The sequence below is a fragment of the Triturus cristatus genome, chromosome 8 (genome assembly GCF_964204655.1).
Source record: "Triturus cristatus chromosome 8, aTriCri1.1, whole genome shotgun sequence".
Lineage (NCBI taxonomy): Eukaryota > Metazoa > Chordata > Amphibia > Caudata > Salamandridae > Triturus > Triturus cristatus.
The window spans coordinates 491,552,517-491,574,291 of NC_140591.1; the positions used below are offsets into that span (position 1 = coordinate 491,552,517).

At 42.5% G+C, this 21,775-nt stretch overlaps 1 long non-coding RNA gene across 1 annotated transcript; it reads right to left on the reverse strand.

The window, feature by feature from the left end:
- Positions 1–343: 343 nt before the first annotated feature.
- On the reverse strand, positions 344–6,443 carry LOC146802395 (uncharacterized). Its single transcript, XR_014967754.1, has 2 exons — positions 5,939–6,443; positions 344–2,904 (listed from the first exon to the last, which is right to left on the reverse strand). It is a non-coding gene; the product is annotated as an uncharacterized LOC146802395 (long non-coding RNA).
- Positions 6,444–21,775: the final 15,332 nt, after the last annotated feature.

A 21,775-nucleotide genomic window follows, 5' to 3' on the forward strand; every position in this document is an offset into this window, starting at 1 on the left:
ACACGGGCTGCAATCCGGCAGTCCTACACGCTGGTAATCCTCCCCAGCGCTCTCATTAACGCCGCATATCAACGACGACCACATTCCTATGAACACCTATACATATATATATATATATTGGGATATTATCTCAGCTGTCTACTCGGGATGAAACTACAATAATAACTTTGAATGTGGGTCCAGATTATTGTGTATTACCTGCTCTTGGCATCAAAGGTCCACTCACTCCCTATTTATGTGATCACCACTTACCTGATTGGGATTACTCATCCATTCACGCGCCTAGTGCTCACCTAGGAGCTTCATTTACCTTCAGTGAACAAGAATAGGGGCTACACACCAGTTTGTTATAAACTGGGGGTCATTTATTACAGTAATATAAACATTAATACAAATCTAACAAAGGCTATAGGTAAAACACACTACTTAAAAGAGAAGGATTACACATAACAAAAACACTCCACTGAAAGGGAAAAGATTAAGTGTAGCTAATGTGATGAAAGAGATATCACCTGGTTAGTGTGAAGTGTTGCTCTAGCTGTCATCTGGGTTCCTCTCTCGTCTGTGCCTTGGCTCATCTCATGCTCTCTCTCTCTCCTGCACTCTTGGGTACACCTCTGCGCTGATCGCTCTGTCTCTGGACTCCTCTCCCCCACACGAACTGTCTCTCCACCTTGCGTCTTCACTCTTAATGGTTCCTGCCGCTCTGATCACCGTTCATTCTACTATCTTATTCGCTTTGTCTCTGCGCCAATGTCCAATTAACTCCATCTGCTCCCATAGGTTAGTCCACGATCTCTCCTCCGTCCCTTCTAAAAGGCATTACTTCAGACTCCAGCTATTCACACCTCCTTCTGATAAGCAACTGCTTCTGACTGCTTCCTTCAGTTCCAGCTCAATATTCAACTCAGCTCTTCTCCAGATTGAACTCTCTCTCTCTCTCTCTCTGCCAACTCCACTCCACTGCTCTCCTCTCTCTCTGCTGGACTCTCTCCTCGACTGCCCTCTGACTGACTCACTGACTCCGCCTCTGCACTTCACTGATATAGAATGCTGTTTCGTCATGGAAAGTTCCAGCCAGCAGCTGCTTCCCACCAATCCCATGCCCCAGGCTCCTTGCGCTAGACGCCTCCACAGTGACCAGTCTGCTTGTTTCGTCTAGAGACCTGAGCCCGGGAACAATTCCTGATTAGATTCAGCTCTGGCCGGTTCTCTCCGGTCCGCTTAGGGCGAACAACAGTTATAACTATAAACATTGCTTTTGCCCTGAAAAGCCTCTCAGCTTCATCAAGATGGAGTCCCTCTAGCTCTAGGCCTGTAGGCCTGAAAGGGGTGAAATGCTCCTTAGCTCTGTCAGAATACCTACATGAACCATACCAATATGTCTAATATGTCAAAGCCAATAGGCAATAGACAGGTTAAAGTCAAGAATAAAGGCATATTAAGCAGCTATCCTCTTCTAGGTCTGGAAAAAGGGCGTAAAAGGGCCAACACAGGCTAAGAATGCCTATACTAGATGCGAGCAAGAATAATGATCTATTATCACTGCTAAATAAAGCCAAAAACCCTGCCATTACATTGCACCCTAGATCCTTATCTTGCGAGCATCTTATAAACAACAACAACCATCTAAACAAACATCAACATAATCTATTCAACATAGGCTAAAAATACCTATCCTAGATGTGAGCAAGACTAAGATCTATATCACTGCTAAATATCTCTGCCATCCACCCTTAGATCCTTATCTTGCGAACATCTGACAAACAATAACATCTAAATAAACAAACATCAACAAAATCTATCAACAAATCAAAACCTAAAAAACTCCCTAAAAACAATGACAACTCAAGAAAATTCCACCTGAAACTCAATTGTAGGGAATAGAAACCTAAAAACAAATCAAAGCACCCTTGACTCGAATGCTGAAAATATCTGAGATTGGATCTGATAACGAAAGAAACTAACCAAAGCATCCTCAAACTAAATGTTCCTCAACTTCTAATGATAACTGGTGAAATCTAGTGATGTAGGGACTTATGTGTTGAATGAAAACAGCAAGGGGCCTAAATGGGCCTACTTCGGATGTAGGGACTTATGTGTTGAATAAAAACAGCAAGGGGCCTAAATGGGCCTACTTCGGACATCTTAACGCTAAATGAGACCTACCTACCATTGTCAACTTAAAAACTAAATGTGTTTCAACTCCTAATGAGAGAACAAGAAAGGGCCTAAATGAGCCTTACGTACAATAGGCAACTTAAGCTAATGATGACTCATGAAACTATTGGTGTAGGTGCTAATATGTGAGATGAAAATAACAATAGGCCTAAATGAGGCCTACCTGCTGACATTTGTCAATTTAAAGTGAAATCCGAGAAATACAATTGCAAGGTCTGGGCAAACATTAATACACAATCATACTAAAAAACACTCTACCCAGAACAATCCAAATTTTAAGGTAACCACCCAGTAAAATATAAGAACAGTAAAAAACAACCCAATTTCTACAAGATTTTACATACTGTGGAACACATGTGTGCACCACCAGGGAAAAAAAAAAGTCCTTCATTTGGAAAAACTATAATAGGTGACAAAAATTTTTTTAAAAGTGGGGCCTGCTTGTAGTGATGTCAAAATTGCAGGCATTGTTTTGTGTTGCTTGAAAAGTGGGGCCTGATTGTCCAAGCTATTATTGAAAGTTCAAATTCTTCAGTGTAGGCCACCACCCTGCATCCTCGGTACTTCCTCCAATGCGGCCATCCATCACCCGGTCTGGTCTGGTCTGGTCTGGTCTGGTTCCATCATCCAAAACAATAAACTAAAATAATAACATGAAAATAAAAAGCTAAAACAAATAAAGGGAGTGGGCAGACGCACGCACGCACCCCAACTGCAGCAATCCTAGAAACAAGAGAAGAAGTATCATTATTCTTGTAAAATAAAATTTTCCATTTAAAAAGCACCCCGGGTGCCTTTCATTATCGAAAAGAAGAGCCAGGTCTCCCGCCCTTATATAAACAAGCCGTGCGCGGAAGAAAATTGGATTATAGCCAATCATAACGAAACAGGGACGTGATCGGAGCCTGCAGAATGAGAAAAAAAACTCGTCTGCACAAACCAGCTGGTCTGCCAAGGTCAAAAAACAAATTCCTTGTAAGTTTTGTTCCCAGGCCTGATTGTGCTAACTAACGAAAGATAGCATGTTAAAAAAAAAACAATTCTATTACAATGTACTGCTACTTAAAAGCTCCAGTTTCTAAAAAGACTTGTGTCTAACTAATTCAGCTAAAGGCAAGACATTTAAAATATGGGCACTTATTTAGAAAGGGGCAACTAACTTATGCACACAAGATTATACATTCTGCATTTGGGAAAAAAAAAACGAATTAACATGGTCCATTGTCAGCTGCTGAAAGAGAAATAATTTGTAAAACAACATAAAATGCAGATACATTTCAACATTGTATTTAATCCAATGTTTTGCTGACACATTTATAAAAGAATACATTTTAATTCACATTTGGGAAAATAATAATGTTACATTTTATAGTTTTTCAAAGGCACACGGTTGCCTTTCACTAATTAAAAGCACATGTTACCATGCACTGTCGGGCAAGATTGATTATTCTCAACCTGTGATCATTGCAACCAGCACATTCCTTTCTAGATGGAAAACCCTCAAAGAAATAATTAATGAAAACAGCTCCGTAGCGTGCACTTCTAACAGGGCCATTTTTTTAACATTTCACTCATCTTAAAAGAACACAGCTCCCTCCGTAATCCGACTTGTTGATTTATAACCACATCAGTTCCAAGGCAAACCCACACAAATTCGTAGACGCATTTCAAAAGGAATGTGAAATGAACAGAACCCTTCTCAAAACACAAGATGTTACCTTTCCGTCAAGAAGCTGACAAAGCACGTAGGCTGACCAAGGAACCAAAAAAAAAAAAAGTCAAAATCAAACCATCAAAAATCCTTAAAATAATTCACTGACTTTTATAGTCAGGTCAGATAACCATGCATGTTGACAGCATGTAAAAAATAAAGGCTGCCATCTCAACTCAAGATATTAACCCTTTGGCAGCTCAAGCACAATCATTCCCCAATGTCCATGGATACATGGGAAAGTCATGAGCACATCTCTTCACGTTTACAGATAACACGTACACATATTTTCAAAACGTTATCCCCAAGCACCCGAGAAAGATCCAGCTCTCTCCTGCCAAACGTAATGATAACATGCCCTGTCCAAGCCATGACCACATGGCGCTATTCACAAGCCATATTTACAAGACAAGCCTTTCACAAACAACATTTCCAAGGCGCAATGCACAAGGAACACAACAGATCAACATGAGAACATGCTCCTCACAAATCACAATAATATGGCGCTATTCACAAGTCATATTTACAAGACAATCTTTTCACAAACAATGTATCCAAGGCGCAATGCACAAGGAACACAATAAATCAACATGAGAACCTGCACCTCACAAGTCACATTAATATGGCGCTATTCACAAGTCATATTTACAAGGAGCTATATTCACAGAACTCCACAAATCATAGAACAATGAACACATTTCACATTGCACAGCATAAGCAGATGCAGCAAGCAATTGAATGGGCAATTTAAAAGCATTTTTTACACACAATTATACAATTGGACCATCACATAGATGTAACTGGCTTCCTCATGTAATGTCATCCTTCAACTCTGACAGTTTAAACACCAAGATGAAAACCATTCCTTCCACCCTGAATAAACCAAATGCCATGATGTAATACAATCTCCTCACGCTGCAACTGTTCAAGCCAATAGGTCTAACAGGCTACATAAACTGCAACATTACGCCAGATGGAACTAGCGTTCAGGGCACTCCCTCAGAACACATGGAAAACTCTCTAAGCACATGGCCAGGCACACAGAGTTCGTAAACTGTCCGACTACGCCAAAATGTAATGGCGTTCATGGCACTCACTCACAACACATGGGAAACAATCTAAGCACATGGAGGTCACACAGGATTCGTAAACTGTCCGACTACGCCAAAATGTAATGGCTGGATTTTCTGTTTAGATGGGATCAGCCCCCAGGGGCCCCTGTGACCCAGCCAAAACGTACTCACCTTCCCTTCTTAGATCATATTTACAATGGGTAGATATAAAGATAAATATACAGGTCGCACCTAAGAATGGGGAATGACAATATACATATATGGACTTTCTACAATATCTTATTCACATCAGTTGGCCTCGCGGTCGCCCTGACCCAGACCGTTCTACCCTAGAGCAGATCTGACACGCAATCCGGCGTATCTACACACATGGGCCTGCAGAACCCAGTGCTCTCTTCTCCCAAATTGTTCGCGATCCTGCGAAACCTACACGGCGGTATCCCTCCCGCCGCTCTCACTTATACACGGGCTGCAATCCGGCAGTCCTACACGCTGGTAATCCTCCCCAGCGCTCTCATTAACGCCGCATATCAACGACGACCACATTCCTATGAACACCTATACATATATATATATATATTGGGATATTATCTCAGCTGTCTACTCGGGATGAAACTACAATAATAACTTTGAATGTGGGTCCAGATTATTGTGTATTACCTGCTCTTGGCATCAAAGGTCCACTCACTCCCTATTTATGTGATCACCACTTACCTGATTGGGATTACTCATCCATTCACGCGCCTAGTGCTCACCTAGGAGCTTCATTTACCTTCAGTGAACAAGAATAGGGGCTACACACCAGTTTGTTATAAACTGGGGTCATTTATTACAGTAATATAAACATTAATACAAATCTAACAAAGGCTATAGGTAAAACACACTACTTAAAAGAGAAGGATTACACATAACAAAAACACTCCACTGAAAGGGAAAAGATTAAGTGTAGCTAATGTGATGAAAGAGATATCACCTGGTTAGTGTGAAGTGTTGCTCTAGCTGTCATCTGGGTTCCTCTCTCGTCTGTGCCTTGGCTCATCTCATGCTCTCTCTCTCTCCTGCACTCTTGGGTACACCTCTGCGCTGATCGCTCTGTCTCTGGACTCCTCTCCCCCACACGAACTGTCTCTCCACCTTGCGTCTTCACTCTTAATGGTTCCTGCCGCTCTGATCACCGTTCATTCTACTATCTTATTCGCTTTGTCTCTGCGCCAATGTCCAATTAACTCCATCTGCTCCCATAGGTTAGTCCACGATCTCTCCTCCGTCCCTTCTAAAAGGCATTACTTCAGACTCCAGCTATTCACACCTCCTTCTGATAAGCAACTGCTTCTGACTGCTTCCTTCAGTTCCAGCTCAATATTCAACTCAGCTCTTCTCCAGATTGAACTCTCTCTCTCTCTCTCTCTGCCAACTCCACTCCACTGCTCTCCTCTCTCTCTGCTGGACTCTCTCCTCGACTGCCCTCTGACTGACTCACTGACTCCGCCTCTGCACTTCACTGATATAGAATGCTGTTTCGTCATGGAAAGTTCCAGCCAGCAGCTGCTTCCCACCAATCCCATGCCCCAGGCTCCTTGCGCTAGACGCCTCCACAGTGACCAGTCTGCTTGTTTCGTCTAGAGACCTGAGCCCGGGAACAATTCCTGATTAGATTCAGCTCTGGCCGGTTCTCTCCGGTCCGCTTAGGGCGAACAACAGTTATAACTATAAACATTGCTTTTGCCCTGAAAAGCCTCTCAGCTTCATCAAGATGGAGTCCCTCTAGCTCTAGGCCTGTAGGCCTGAAAGGGGTGAAATGCTCCTTAGCTCTGTCAGAATACCTACATGAACCATACCAATATGTCTAATATGTCAAAGCCAATAGGCAATAGACAGGTTAAAGTCAAGAATAAAGGCATATTAAGCAGCTATCCTCTTCTAGGTCTGGAAAAAGGGCGTAAAAGGGCCAACACAGGCTAAGAATGCCTATACTAGATGCGAGCAAGAATAATGATCTATTATCACTGCTAAATAAAGCCAAAAACCCTGCCATTACACTCACCCACATTTGCAATTTTTTTATTTTATTTTAAACTACTGGAGTGTGAGAAAAAACGCCAAGAAAGTAGTTGAATAGAACAAATAATGGCAATACGGAGCACAGCCGTGAGAGAAAAATGCAACATGGTATAAATGAAACATGACGTGGTGTAGGAATTGTGAATTACAAACAAGGACTAAGCCTTACTCATGCCACTATGACAGAGTTACTTTAGAATCCAATGGTATCTCACCTTAATTAAAAGAGCCACTATAGACCACCTTACTGGTATTGCAATTTGTATAGTGTTTAAAGGTGTATGTATAATGTTTCTGTGTTTAAATTGTTTAACGTAATTTGTAGAACCAGACATGATGTAGTTGCCGCAACTAAAATGCCATTGGATTTTGTCTGGTCTCAACATGTTCACCAAATCAACAGGAATCTTAACAATGTCTGCACAAATCAAGTAGTCCTTTAGGATTTTTCCTTTCTTGAATGAGAGCAAAGATAGCTCCTTTGAAATGCCAATTGATTCAATTAATGGCCAGTGTTTCTAGATGATTTTAGTAATATAATTACTTTGAGTACAGAAGGTAATAACGCAGACAATGCAGTCTACTGTGTTTTTTTCCCCTTCGGGGTAAGTAGGTATTCAATCGGGCAATACTACGCTCATTTTAACGATCACCTAATAAGTTTGTGTAGCAATCCCTTTGTCTCAAGTTTCTTGCCAAGAGGTTCTGCCTCACATAAGTCCCTTCTAAACTTACAATTTCTGCATATGCGCAGATGTGTAAAAACTGGGCAAATGGTAGGCCATCTTTCAGGCTTTAGGATGGCGACTGGAGTACTGCAAAAGTAAGTGTATAACGTGCAGTGGGTTTGTGAATCACAACCGCTCTATTCACAAATGAAATGCAGCAAGTTTACAAGCAAGACGTGCTTGTAGACTTGCTGCCTTTCATTTGTTAATAGGGCACAGCTGCAGGGCAGTTGATTGCCTTTGTTAAAGTAATCATGTTAATTGCAGTGCATGTCTGGCGCTGCGATTAACAGGAATACTTACAAAAAGGTACACAATCTGACCGTTTTTGCGCCGAATGTATTTTAAAAGCGACGGCGCGACAGTCCTCAGTTGTCTGTGCGCGCTTTCCTCTTTACAATGCGCGCTATGGGAGACATATGTGCACGCGCGCACACGTGTGCACATTTGAGGGAACAGTGGCGGTGAGTGTTTAATTTTTAGCAATTTAGACCATTCCCTTCCCTGTCGATTGTTACCAGAATGAGTGTTTTTATTGCTCACTCTGGGGGGCCTTAAAAGTGATCAGTCCAACATGGAGGCATTATCTCTACCACCTCTACCTCCTTATGATTTGCAAATATTAGGTCTAGAACATGGCCTCTATGATGTGTTAGGTGCGACACTAATTGTTGCATGTTTAGGTTCTCACATGCTTGCAGTAGCTCTCTCAATGCCGGGCCTAAATTCCCATTTTCCCAGAGAATGAAGTCTCCCAAAATTATCATTTTAGAATAGGTGAGTGAAATATTATAAAATATGTCCATCAGTGCTTGGTATTGGGGACTGGCTCCTCCAGGGGGTCTATAGCAAACTATACCAGAGTACAGTTGTCCTTTAGCATCCTTGAGGGAGAACCCTAAGAGTTCAGTGCCCTCCACTTTGTCAACATTTATAGGGGCAAAATTCCACGTATCTTTATAAATCACTCCTCCTCTCCCAATTAGCCATGGTTTATGAAAGGCTTTATAGCCTGTGGTGCAGGCTAGGTCCAGCTCAACATTAGAGTCAGCTCGTGTCCATGTTTCAGTTAAAAACAGTGCATCCAAGTTATAACATTCTAACAGGATAAAAATCTCCTGGTGATGCTTTATCAGAGATCTGACATTAAGTAAACCACATTCGATACTCTCTGATATGTGGACTACCCCTCCTTTTCTCAGCTCCTCGCCATTAGAGCCCCGGCCCCCTTGCTCACCTATGGAAATGAGTTGTTCCTTAGTGTAGCAAAGGATAACATCCCCAGTGGGGCAGTATTTCTGCCCGGCAAAAAAACACAAAATGATCTCTTATAGAGCATGGTACTGGTTTATGAGGGGCGGTTTAAGTTATTGAAAATGTGCCCAAATCAGCCCTGACAGCTTACTCAGACCAGTCCCTGGGGAAGCACTGCCAGGCTGAAAAGTTTGTTCACATGCTTTTAAGGTCGAGCCTAATAGCAGCTCGCTTGCGCTGCTTGCTCTGCGAGACTGCTGTAGTACAGTATGGGAAAGAAGCCACGCACACTCTCCTCCCATGTTTTGGCTGATGTCATTATCTTTCGTAAATGCTGCCTTCGGATTCACTAATACGCTTGTTAGTCACTCCTTAGTACGGCCTTGTCTTCATTTGTACCCTCCCATGGCGACTGGCCCTTTTACTTCGGTTATTACATGGGACCTGTTATTTAGTCTGTAAGCACTATTTACTTTATTGAGTTTCTCTTACTGCAGGCCAGACATGTGCTGCTTCAGCTGAAACCACTTGTGTTTTTTAGCAGCACGGCCGCCCCCATAACATGGCATTATCATGTGTCTGTTTCAACCCCCACCAAAGTAAAATGGATTTAGAAATGATTAGCGAATTAAGTCATGTGAATTCCAGGTAGCACATATTCCTTTGCTAATGGCCTGAAGCTGACAACAGCACATCTGTGTTACATGTCATCTGTACTAAAGCCACCTGATAGGTTGTTTTCAAAAACCTGTTTTATTAACAATACTACCACCACCAATACCACCACCATCTATTCAACCACCTCCACCAATACCACCACCATCAATACCACCACCACTGCCAATACCACCACCAATACCACCACCACCAATACCACCACCACTTTCAATACCACCAACACCACCACCATCCCCACCAATACCTCCACCACCAATACCACCACCACCATCAATACCACCACCACAACCACCACTACCACTAACAACAACAATGCCACCACCACCAATACCAACACCGCCACCAATACCACCACCATCAATACCACAAACACAAATACCACCACCAGCACCAATACCAGCTCCAATACCACCACCACTACCACCACCACTAACAACAACACCACCACCACCACCAGTACCAATACCAATGCCACCACCAATACCACCACCAATACCACCACCAAAACCACCACCATCACAAATACCACCACCAATTGTACAACCACCACCAATACCACCACCACCAAAAATACACCACCACCAATACCGCCACCACCAATACCATCACCAATACCACCACTAATACCACAACCACCAATACCAGTACCACCACCACCACCAATAAAACCAGCAATACCACCACCAGCAATAACACCACCACCAATGCCACCACTACCAATACCAATACCACCACCACCAATACCACCATCTCCACCAATACCACCACCACCAATAGCACCAATGCCACCACCACCACTACCAATGCCACCAATACCATCACCACCAATACCGTCACCACCAATACCAGCACCACCAATACCAATACCACCACCATCCATACCACCACCACCAATACCATCACCACCAGGTGGCACTGCTTGAGGCCGGAGCTGCAGCCAAGACCATCCCTCTGTCCCTCCCTCCATGCCTGGCCTATAGCACAGCTGGCCTTGCACTAGGAGGTGAAGCCAGGACCCTACTACAGCTGGAGGATTTTTTATTTGGCCAAAAATAGCAATGACATTGCGCAATGCCACACTGCACACTCAAATCACGGAGAGGGCAGGAAATAACCCCCCTCCTGCTCTTCCCCCTGAGTCGCGACAGTGTAATCGCAGAGGGAAAGGTTAGTGCTTTGTTAGTGTTTACAGTTCAGATCATATGTAACTCTCACTTCACACGTTGTGTCTGTGTAATTAACAACTCTGACACATCTTGTACACTGCACTATTTATAACTACTTTAGGCCGGTCTCTTCCTCTGATATTTACAATCTAACAAGTGGTCAAGAAGGCCCTTTATTGCAATACAATAGGTCTCGTATTTGCGAGAGTTTAAGCTATTAGTATTGTAAATGACAATGTCTTTTATTTATGTTTTAAAACCGAAAACATAAATAAAAGGCATTGCTAAATACAGTGCCAATAGCTCAAACTTCCGTGAATGCAAGACCTATTGCATTGCAAATGCATGGTTTTACTGGGGGCCGTTGTTGCAGCACTGTGTGAAACAGGCCCCCAGTATCAAAACCAGCCCCCGCCACTACAAAATCGACCCCCATTCTTCCAGTCTCCTGGGAAACTACCCGGTACGTCCAGTCAGGTCCTGCTGATATCTGAAGGTTTGAAATGGGGCTCTGATGAATATGAGTATCCCAACATGAAGAAATAAAAAATCATTGAGAAAAGGGAGACCAAGGGTTTTAAAAACAGAACCTAATTCTGCACATATTACACAGATGAAAGTAACTTGTTTTTACAAAAGAAAAATACTGAGATGCGATGATTACTTCAGTAGCCTCACATCGGGGAGGAATTACAATGCGGTTTTTACAGCAGGATTCATCTACCTCCTCATTAGACGTGATGTGTCTGAGCAATTTGGGCACCCCTGGAACCGAAGACCCATTCACCCGGTAGCAAGGTGAATGTCTACAATCTGGGATGCTGCATCGCCCCTGCCCTCTGCTGCTATACTCCAATGGGCTCTGTGACTTTTTCCAGAATGCACTGTTTTGGGATATAGTCTGCAGGTTTGTATCCCACACACCATCATATTGGAATGCAGACCCCTAGATTCAGGGGACACTTGACTTCCCAATCATGGTGACAGCTAAAACAAAAAGAGAGAAGAGTTACTCCTAATGTAATTGTAGAGGAGTTGGCCTAACGGCTAGGGCGGTTGACCTAGAATCTGGGGAACCGGGTTCAAGTCCCGGCAATGACGCTGAACATCCTGTGATTCTGGGCAAATCACCTAATCTCCCCATGCCTAAAAAAAATTATGTGTCCTCATGTAATGCAACTGGTGCTATGTAAAGTGCTCTGATACCCGATTCGGGTCAAGTTTGTGCTATATAAAACTCTGTAAAATTAAAAATTAAAAAATGTCCATCAAGGCAAATCAAATTACCTTGAAGGCATAGAATGCTTCTAATGTCTCAGCACACATATCTGAAAGCACTGATGCCTCTAACAGTGGTAATCCCATAACTAAGTAATTTCTAATGGACTTGGTTAGAGATCTGAAAGAAAATATTCTGACACAAAACAATTAATTACAGAATCCTAAATAGCTCTAACAAGACCATAACAATTTTAGAGAAATTGTTGGAAGACTCATACACAAGCAGGGAGGAGGACCAGGAATTCCTGTGGCAAGAGATATTAGCCATCTGAGATCAAAACCTTTCATAGCAAACACACATGGAAGACTTAGAAAACAGGTCCCTTAAGAACAATGTCAGTATCAGGTGTGTGCCGAATGGCTCTGAAGGGTCTGACCTTCACATCTATATACAAAAACTGTTCAAAGCTCCTCTGGACAAACCAGACACCAATGATATCTGCTTAGACAGGAACCACTGTACTGACAAATTTCTACATTGACACAATGGCCACCTAAGATCCTAACTAGAGCTCATTTTCTTTCCATCAGAAGAGAAGAAGGATGTCTGCAGATAGACGTTAGGTGTCATTTATGTTTGAAACCCCGTGCAATCATGTTTTTCCATGACTTATATCTAATAAGTCTATAAAAATTATTTAATTTCTGCCCAGTACTAAATTTACTACATAATGAACAAAAGGCCTTTAACTGGGGCCATCCATTCAGGCTCATTGATAACTGGCAAGGACAAACAATCCAGAGAGCTTCAGTGGAAGAGATCAAATACATGCTTCACCTCATTCACCAGGATGCTTGTTTCCGGTCCAGGAAAGACATGACTTGGCAGTTTGGGCTGGATTGTTCCCATGAATCACAGGGTCAAGACTAATTTGCATATAGCTGTGTCTGAACTGGGGTGGCAAAGTGAGCTAAAGAATGATGATGGATTCAACCCAGATCTGTGACTGGGGGTGAGTGTTTGAAAAGTTTCAGCACTCCGTCCATCATCTCCTTGTCTTTGCTTTGTTAGCCCAAAGTTGGCAGTGTATGCCCAGACGTGGGTCCCTTGCTCACTTTGCCACTGGATTCAAGCTAGCCTGGCTGATGAGGGCTGTTAGCCCAAAACAAATCCCAGAATGCTTGTTTCCGGGCCAGGGAAGACATGGCTTGGCAGTTCGGGCTGGATTGTTCCCATGAGGCAGAGCAACAAGACTGATTTGCAAACAGCTGTGTCTGAACTGGGATGGCAAAGTGAGCTAAAAAATTATGATGGATTCAAACGAGATCTGTGACTGGGGTGAGTGTTTGAAAAGTATCAGCACTCCGTCGATCAACTCTTTGTGTTTGCATTGTTCACCTCATAGACAGCCAGCACAGAGAATCAACAGAATAAACCTTGTTCACCCACCAGCCCTCGAGCAGCAATGGGATGCATTTCTAGGAAGTGCTCATGGACCTGTCACTGAGGGCAATCATCATTGAGAGGGAACTAAGGCAGTGGATGATTGGCTCAGAAGCAGATCTCTGGAAGCATTAGCTTTGCACACATCACAGTGTGCAACTGATGAGGTACTTTGAGAATGTTGGGACTACTGACAGGCGGGGTGGCCCAGGGTGAAGAGGTTTGGAGGCCCTTTGGGGTGAGTTTCGGGCAGGCTGTGGATCGGGGTTGTTTGATGTGTGTACTTCTGAAGCATATTCCCAACAGTAGGAATGGGTATCGGATGACACTGAGACAGGGACCACTGATGCAGACGGAGTCAGTTACACATTGTTCTCCAACCTTTTGTTTAATGAATCTGCTGGCCGCAAGTATTGGTGGTTGATACCACAGGATCCAAGCTCCTCCCCCAATATTTAGATAGTTAATTTCTAGTTTCTGTTCTTGGGGCTGTACACCAGGCATATACAAAACAACATTATCCCATAATCAATATCTAGGACCAAGATTGAGATATGCTAGTGACATGGTAAATTACACACTACACCTTTCTTCTTGTACCTTCTTATGGATGAAATATTAACTTTTATCACTTTTTATGTACTGGTCCTCAAGAGCCCTAACAAACAAATAGGCATCCTCAATATGCTGAAACATAAGAAGGTGGACACTAACTTCATCTAGGAGACCTATCTCTTATCAAAGGATAGGGATAGCTTGACATCCAATTATTTCCCAAAGCAACACTTTGCTTATGCAAAATCTAAAACAAAGGGTATGGCCAAGAGAACATGCTTCACACTTGACTCAGCTTCTGTGGACACAGGGGGATGTTGGCTTTTATTAAATGGCTACCCGAATAACCATCCCATTTCTTTGAAAGGGGTTCTTTCCTCTAATCAGAATGAGGAGGATTTTCAAAAGTCAAAATCTAATAAGTGCTATCATTAGCATAACACCCTTAAAGCTTCAAGCTTAATTGCAAGTGGCAACCAGGTGATACTGGACAACTTCTGCTGCAGGTAAAAAGAATGATATCTTATATCATTTAGATTAATTTTCCTATTCAATGTGTTGCATAGCAAAGCCTAGATTCTGCTGTTCTGCTGAAAATAGCTTTTATTTATGGTTTGAAAACAAAATGTGTGTCAGCTTGTAGTTGATAGTTGTGTTACACTGTCACTCTCACCAAATCTGGTCGATGCAACGTTCAGAATAAAAGCTAACGTATGCATCCTGCTCTGCTTAGAGGGGTTTATCTTCAATATTATGAGCTGGTCTGTACCAGTCTTATGTAAACCTGTATATGTTGATAAGGCAGCCCTCGGTAATACCGTGTAATTATTACCATGCATGTGTGAATCCTGGGTTTTTAGTTTTTGTCAGTCCAGTCTTTTTTAACTGAGATGTCTCAAGGGTCTCGGCGTGGCTTGCTGTACATTAGCTCAGCGCATGGGCGCTGAAGCATGTTGTTTGTTTCATTGTGTTGCATTTGCTTAGGAGGCTGCAGGCCATGTGGAAATCTGCATTTACAAAAAATGTAAAAACAAAATCTCTTGTTTAAACCACGGTTTGACAGAGGTTAAAGATTGGCAGCAGGCTTTGAACAGTCCCGCTATGCAGGCTGGCAGGCCTCAGTGTGGCAATGAACAGGATAGGAACAGGGGGGCTGAAAGGTGGGGGTTGAGAGGGAGACGACTCTATAGGCATAGCTGCGATCATTCCAAGGGTTGGAGCAAATGTGGTTGAGAAACAGCAGCCTTTATGTACCAACCCCAACAGAGGCAGCCTCCAGGAGAAATAAAAACAGAAAAGTTTGTGCTGGTTTATTTGTTTTGCGCAGTAGAGTATTTACTTGTAAATGTTTAATGGTCTGCGTAACAGCACAAATTGTCTGAGGTAAAATGTGTATATTCATGCTTTGGTAAACCACAATGTGGTTAATTTGAATAGGTTTTATGAAATCATGTAAGAGGTGGGGTTAAGTGTAAATGTCGACAAGGCAGCCCCTGGTAATATCCTGTAATTATTAAAATGTGTGTGTAAATTAAGAATGTCAAAGGGACAGCTATTTCTTTAAACTTCAATAGTTCAACGACCTCCGTTGTGGGTTAGGGAACGTTAGCTAAAGTATGTCATTTGTTTAATTGTGTCGCATTGGTTATGTGAAAATTTGTGTTTACAAAAATGTACAAATAAAATCTGTTGTTAAAGGTTAACAGCAGGATTTTAACCGGGCTCCAATGCAGGCTGCGACAGGCCACTCCCCCAGTTGTTTTTTTTAAAAAAAAAGAGATTTATATAGCGCAAACTAGACCCGAGAAATCGGTCCATGAGCACCAGTTTCGTTACCGATGGACACATCCATTTTTTTCAGGCATGGGGAGATTAAGTGATTTGCCCAGAATAACAGGATGTTGAACTTCGTTGCAGAGACTCAAACCCTGTTCCCCAGCTTCCAAGTCTACCCCTCTATCTGTAAGGCTACATCCTCTCGTTGGTTGTAACAAAGGCCTCAGGATGGGGGCTGAAGGGTTGGGGGTTGTGTGGGAGCTGAATCTACAGGCATATCTGTGATAGTTCCTAGGGTTGGAGAGAATGTGACTGAGAAACAGCAACCTGTATGTAACAGCCCCATCAGCAGCAGCCGCCAGATTTTAATAAAATGCTATGTTTGTGCTGGTTTATTTTTTGCTCAGAAGACTCTAGCTCTCAAATATTCACTTATAAGTGTTTAATGGTCTATGTAATAGCAAAAAGTGTCTGAGATAAAATGTGTATATTTATGCTTTGCGAAACTGTGATGCGGTTATTTTGAATACGTTTTTGCTCAATTCTGTAAGAGGGTTAAAGATCTAGCGTAACTCCCAGGGCTTATCCACCAGAAATGTTTAGCACCGTTTCAAAGCCCCAGCTTAAATTAGCCCTGCTGGCCACGCAGCTTATTAAGAATGCCTGCTCCAACAACACAATCAACTATGACAAGTACTACATTTATTAGAGCTAATCGTAAAGCAAACCTGTCTGCTCTGCACACAGGGTCTCCCACAATTAACTGCAATGGTTGCCTTTCAGCAAGGTACAGATATTTAGAGTGCTATAGTTCTGAGACCGTTGCTAACCTTATTGTCTCAACATCACAGACTTTTTTTTATTGTATTTTTTTAAATATGTTCTTGTGTGTGTTTACAGTTTATGAGCCAGAAGTACAGATCACTGTTGATGAGCTAAAACAAATCTTAGAGACTAAAGATGCATTGGACAGCATACAGCATAAATTGACTATTACAGGTTGAACAAATGGGTGGCCTTGTATAAATGTTGTGTAATGATTAGTTTGTATTATCCCCAAAAAAACGAGATCCCATCGGGCCCTCAGAGAGTGTGCTAAAGCAGAATAACATATTGGAAATGTGGCAGTGATTCATTTTCTTCACACTTCTCCTGGAAGCACATAAATACACCAAAGCTCAGCAAACAGTAGACCCTCGAGAAAAAAGTGGTGGGTGGGTCTACAAACCATTCTTTTAGATCTAGCCTTGACAAACAGTTACTGTGCAGCCATGTGCCCTTAACCTTCATGCAGGTAAATGTTCACCCTCTGAGAGGGTGAATGTTGATGTGCTTCTCAAAGGTCCCCAAATCCGACTATAAATATCTTCCATATGCTTTGGGGTGAAGGTTTTGAAAACGATCGTGCCAAAGTGGACACACCTATAAAATCACACATACTCTATTTGACGAAGGGCTTGAAAATGATCATCCAGACCAGGACCCATATTCTGCATCTACCGGGCTTCTCAAGGGGCTAACCAGTGAACCACAACCTCATATAAAAGTCTTGCACACCCTAGTCGATGTAGGGCTGGAAAACGATTTTTCCCAGACTCTCTTACTTAGGTACAGGGTTTCTCATGGGCATGACAGGGGTACCAGTGAGTTCTGAAACACCAGCCGGCACTGCAGCCACTCACAGTGTTCCTTCCAATGTTGACCCCACTGGGCAACAGCCACCTGTTTCCAGCCCCAGCACTTCCTACACCTCTACTGCGCAGAACTATTATGGCCAACATTTATATTCACAATATCCTATGTCATCCGTTACACTTCAAGGTGTGTGCGATTCCACCATCCCCGTGTCGAATTTGAAACCTCCATCATCTGGCTCAACATATCCTGAAAGCAGTGCAGGATGGAGCAGGTGTCATAATCAGAGTTTGAAGCAGAGTATAGCAGCAAGACATCCTCAGGAGCAGCCGGTTGATACTCCCCTGGGTGTTCAGATTGGGAACTGCTTTTTTTGACCCCCCCCCACCCCCAATTCCAGACCTACAGAATAGTGTTAGTGGGGGTAGCCAGAGAGCGGTGCTCAGGAAGACTAAGGGTAATATACAACCCACCCCTACTGTCACAGATATTCCCTGGAGTATGGGTTTTTAGCCCAAAAAGCTATACAAAGGTCATATGTGAAAGACATGCACCAGGTGATAGTCATAGTTAACATTTTTACTTTTTTATTCTCCTATTTCTTTAGTAGGTTTATCATTGTTATGCTTGTACTATGAAAAAATGGTTTTGTATATAAACCTTTTTGACTTTTCAAAGTGTTTCTGTCATCTTTAAAAAAAAAAATGCGTGTTCCTGTGTCAGAATAAAGAATCCGAGTCTGCATTCAAGTGTTTATTCTTTTATTTTAGACCAGTGGTCTCCAACCTGTTCTGGACTGAGCACTTGTTATGTTCAATTAAATGCATTAGGAGCAACTAATAATATTAGTTTTGTATAACTTAAGGTTTTTTTATTTGCATAATAATTCAACCAAGCAAAAGCTTTCTAATTTAATAAGCTGGTCTGCATACATGTGAGCTAAGCAGAGGTATTTGGAGAGATACAGTAGCTCACGAGCTACTGGTTCGTAACCCCTGTTTTAGACAGTCACCATTACACATGAGAGGTGTTACACAACTTTACCCTTTTGACAAACGGCATATTCTGTTTTAACAGCGCTTGATGTAGACCTAGGGTTTTCTTTCACATATTTCATAACAATACTGGCATTGTTAACTAAATCATTTGAATATAGATTTAAAGCATTTCTAAATGTCATACCCTCAAACATTTTACTAATAAAATGTATACAATGCTCCCCGCATGTGACGGCGAGAAAATCCAGTCCCTGTATTTTGTTATACTCCACCCACTCAGCAGCTTTTTTCACATACTTGAATATAGGTTTTATATAAATGCTATGCTCAGGGAACGCCGGTGCGCTGTCAAACACTGTAACCTTTTCTGTATCTTAAAACAGGGCCACCCAGTGAGTTCCTTCCATGTAGCACAGATCTGTGTTAACCCCTTCGCTGCTAGGCCTTTTCCCCTCCTGTGCTAAGCCTTTTTTGGGCTATTTGGGGTAGTGCGCGCTTAGGCCCCTGTAACTTTTTGACCACATTAGGTATCCACGCCAAATTTGCGTCCTTTTCTTCCAACATCATGGGAATTCTAAAGGTACCCAGGGTTTGTGGATTCTCCTAGAGGGTTCCCAGAAATTAGTCAAAATACAACAACATTTTGGTTTTTTGGTGAAAAATAGGAAAAACGGGCTGCAAATGAAAGCTTCTGGGGTTTTCTCTGCAAATGCTATCAAAAAAGGGTTTGTGGGGCTGAAATCACCATTTCTCCAGGTTTTAGGGAATGACAGAATTTTGTCAGAAAACCAACATTTTTCACACAGTTTTGACATTATTCTGGGACATACCCTATTTTTGCTATTTTTTGTGCTTTCAACCTCCTTCCAGTTAATGGTAGAAATGGGTACAAAAACAATAATGGATCCTGGAAAGCTATACATTTTTAAAAATTAGACAAAATTCTGAATTCAGCAAGGGGTCATTTGTGTAGATCCATCAAGGTTTCTTTATAGAAACTACCAGTTAAATATAGGAAAAATTAAAAATTAGTTGAAAAAAGCAGCCTTTTGAGTCAACGTTTTCACCTGTAACTTCTTCTAATTATGACATCTCTTAGAAAGCAATGTACCGTTACATCCACTGGACCTTCCTGATTGTGGGGATATATAGGACTTGTAGGTTCACCAAGAGCCCAAGGAACCCAGAGTAAAAAATTGAGCAGCATTTTGTAATGGTTTTTTTTTTAGTTCTGGGTATATAGCAATTATAGTGTGAAAATGTATACATGGAAAAATTGGTATGAAAAACACCTTTGTATTTCTGAAATGGGAACAAATTACAGAGTTTAGAAACAGTGTATATTTACACTTTTTCGAAATTGGGAATACTCATACTTGCATGGCAATTATTGGTCATTTTTCAAAATGACTTTTTTTTTACACAATGTCTTTCATTTGGAAGGGAGAAATGCATCAAAAATCAATAGGTAATAACAGTTGCTTTACAAATCTGAACTACCCTAAGTCTCCCGATAAAAACGGTACCTCACTTGTGTGGGTAGGCATAGTGCCCATGACAGGAAGTGGCTCAAAACCTAAGGTGAACACACCACATTTTCACACTGAAAATTTACACATTTTTTGCGAAGAGTCTAGCTGTAGTTTTTGAAACCTAGCCCTGCCGGCACCTAGGGAAACCTAGCAAACCTATACATTTTTGAAAACTAGACACCCAGGGGAATCCAGGATGGGGTGACTTGACTGCCTCCCACCAGGTTCTGTTACCCAGAATCCCTTGCAAACCTAAAAAATTGCCCAAAAAAACAATTTTCCCCACATTTCTGTGGTGGAAAGTTCTGGAATCTGCGTGGATCCACAAATTTCCACCCACCCCGCGTTCCCCAAAGTCCTACGAGAAAAATGGTACCTCACTTGTGCGGGTCGGCCTAGTGCCCACGACAAGAAACGGCGCAAAACGCAACGTGGTCACACCTCAATTTTGCAGTGAAAAATGACCCTTTTTTGGCAAAGGGACTAGCTGTCGTTTTTGAACCCTAGCCCTGCCAGCACCTTGGGAAACCTAGCAAACCTATACATTTTTGAAAACTAGACACCCAGGGGAATCCAGGATGGGGTGACTTGACTGCCTCCCACCATGGTCTGTTACCCAGTATCCCTTGCAAACGTAAAAAATTGACAAAAAAAACACATTTTCCCCACATTTCTGTGGTGGAAAGTTCTGGAATCTGCGTGGATCCACAAATTTCCACCCACCCCGCGTTCCCCAAAGTCCTACAAGAAAAATGGTACCTCACTTGTGCGGGTCGGCCTAGTGCCCGCGACAGGAAACGGCGCAAAACGCAACGTGGTCACACCTCAATTTTGCAGTGAAAAATGATCCTTTTTTGGCAAAGTGACTAGCTGTAGTTTTTAAACCCTAGCCCTGCCGGCACTTAGGGAAACCTAGCAAACCTGTACATTTTTGAAAACTAGACACCCAGGGGAATCCAGGATGGGGTGACTTGACTGCCTCCCACCATGGTCTGTTACCCAGAATCCCTTGCAAACATAAAAAAATGACAAAAAAAACACATTTTCCCCACATTTCTGGGATGGAAAGTTCTGGAATCTGCGTGGATCCACGAATTTCCACCCACCCCGCGTTCCCCAAAGTCCTACGAGAAAAATGGTACCTCACTTGTGCGGGTCGGCCTAGTGCCCGCGACAGGAAACGGCGCAAAACGCAACGTGGTCACACCTCAATTTTGCAGTGAAAAATGACCCTTTTTTGGCAAAGTGACTAGCTGTAGTTTTTGAACCCTAGCCCTGCCGGCACTTAGGGAAACCTAGCAAACCTATGCATTTTTGAAAACTAGACACCCAGGGGAATCCAAGATGGGGTGACTTGACTACCTCCCACCATGGTCTGTTACCCAGAATCCCTTGCAAACGTAAGAAAATGACAAAAAAAAACACATTTTCCCCACATTTCTGGGATGGAAAGATCTGGAATCTGCGTGGATCCACAAATTTACACCCACCCCGTGTTCCCCAAAGTCCTAAGAGAAAAATGGTACCTCACTTGTGCAGGTCGGCCTAGTGCCCGCGACAGGAAACGGCGCAAAACGCAACGTGGTCACACCTCAATTTTGCAGTGAAAAATGACCCTTTTTTGGCAAAGTGACTAGCTGTAGTTTTTGAACCCTAGCCCTGCCGGCACTTAGGGAAACCTAGCAAACCTATACATTTTTGAAAACTAGACACCCAGGGGAGTCCAGGATGGGGTGACTTGACTGCCTCCCACCATGCTCTG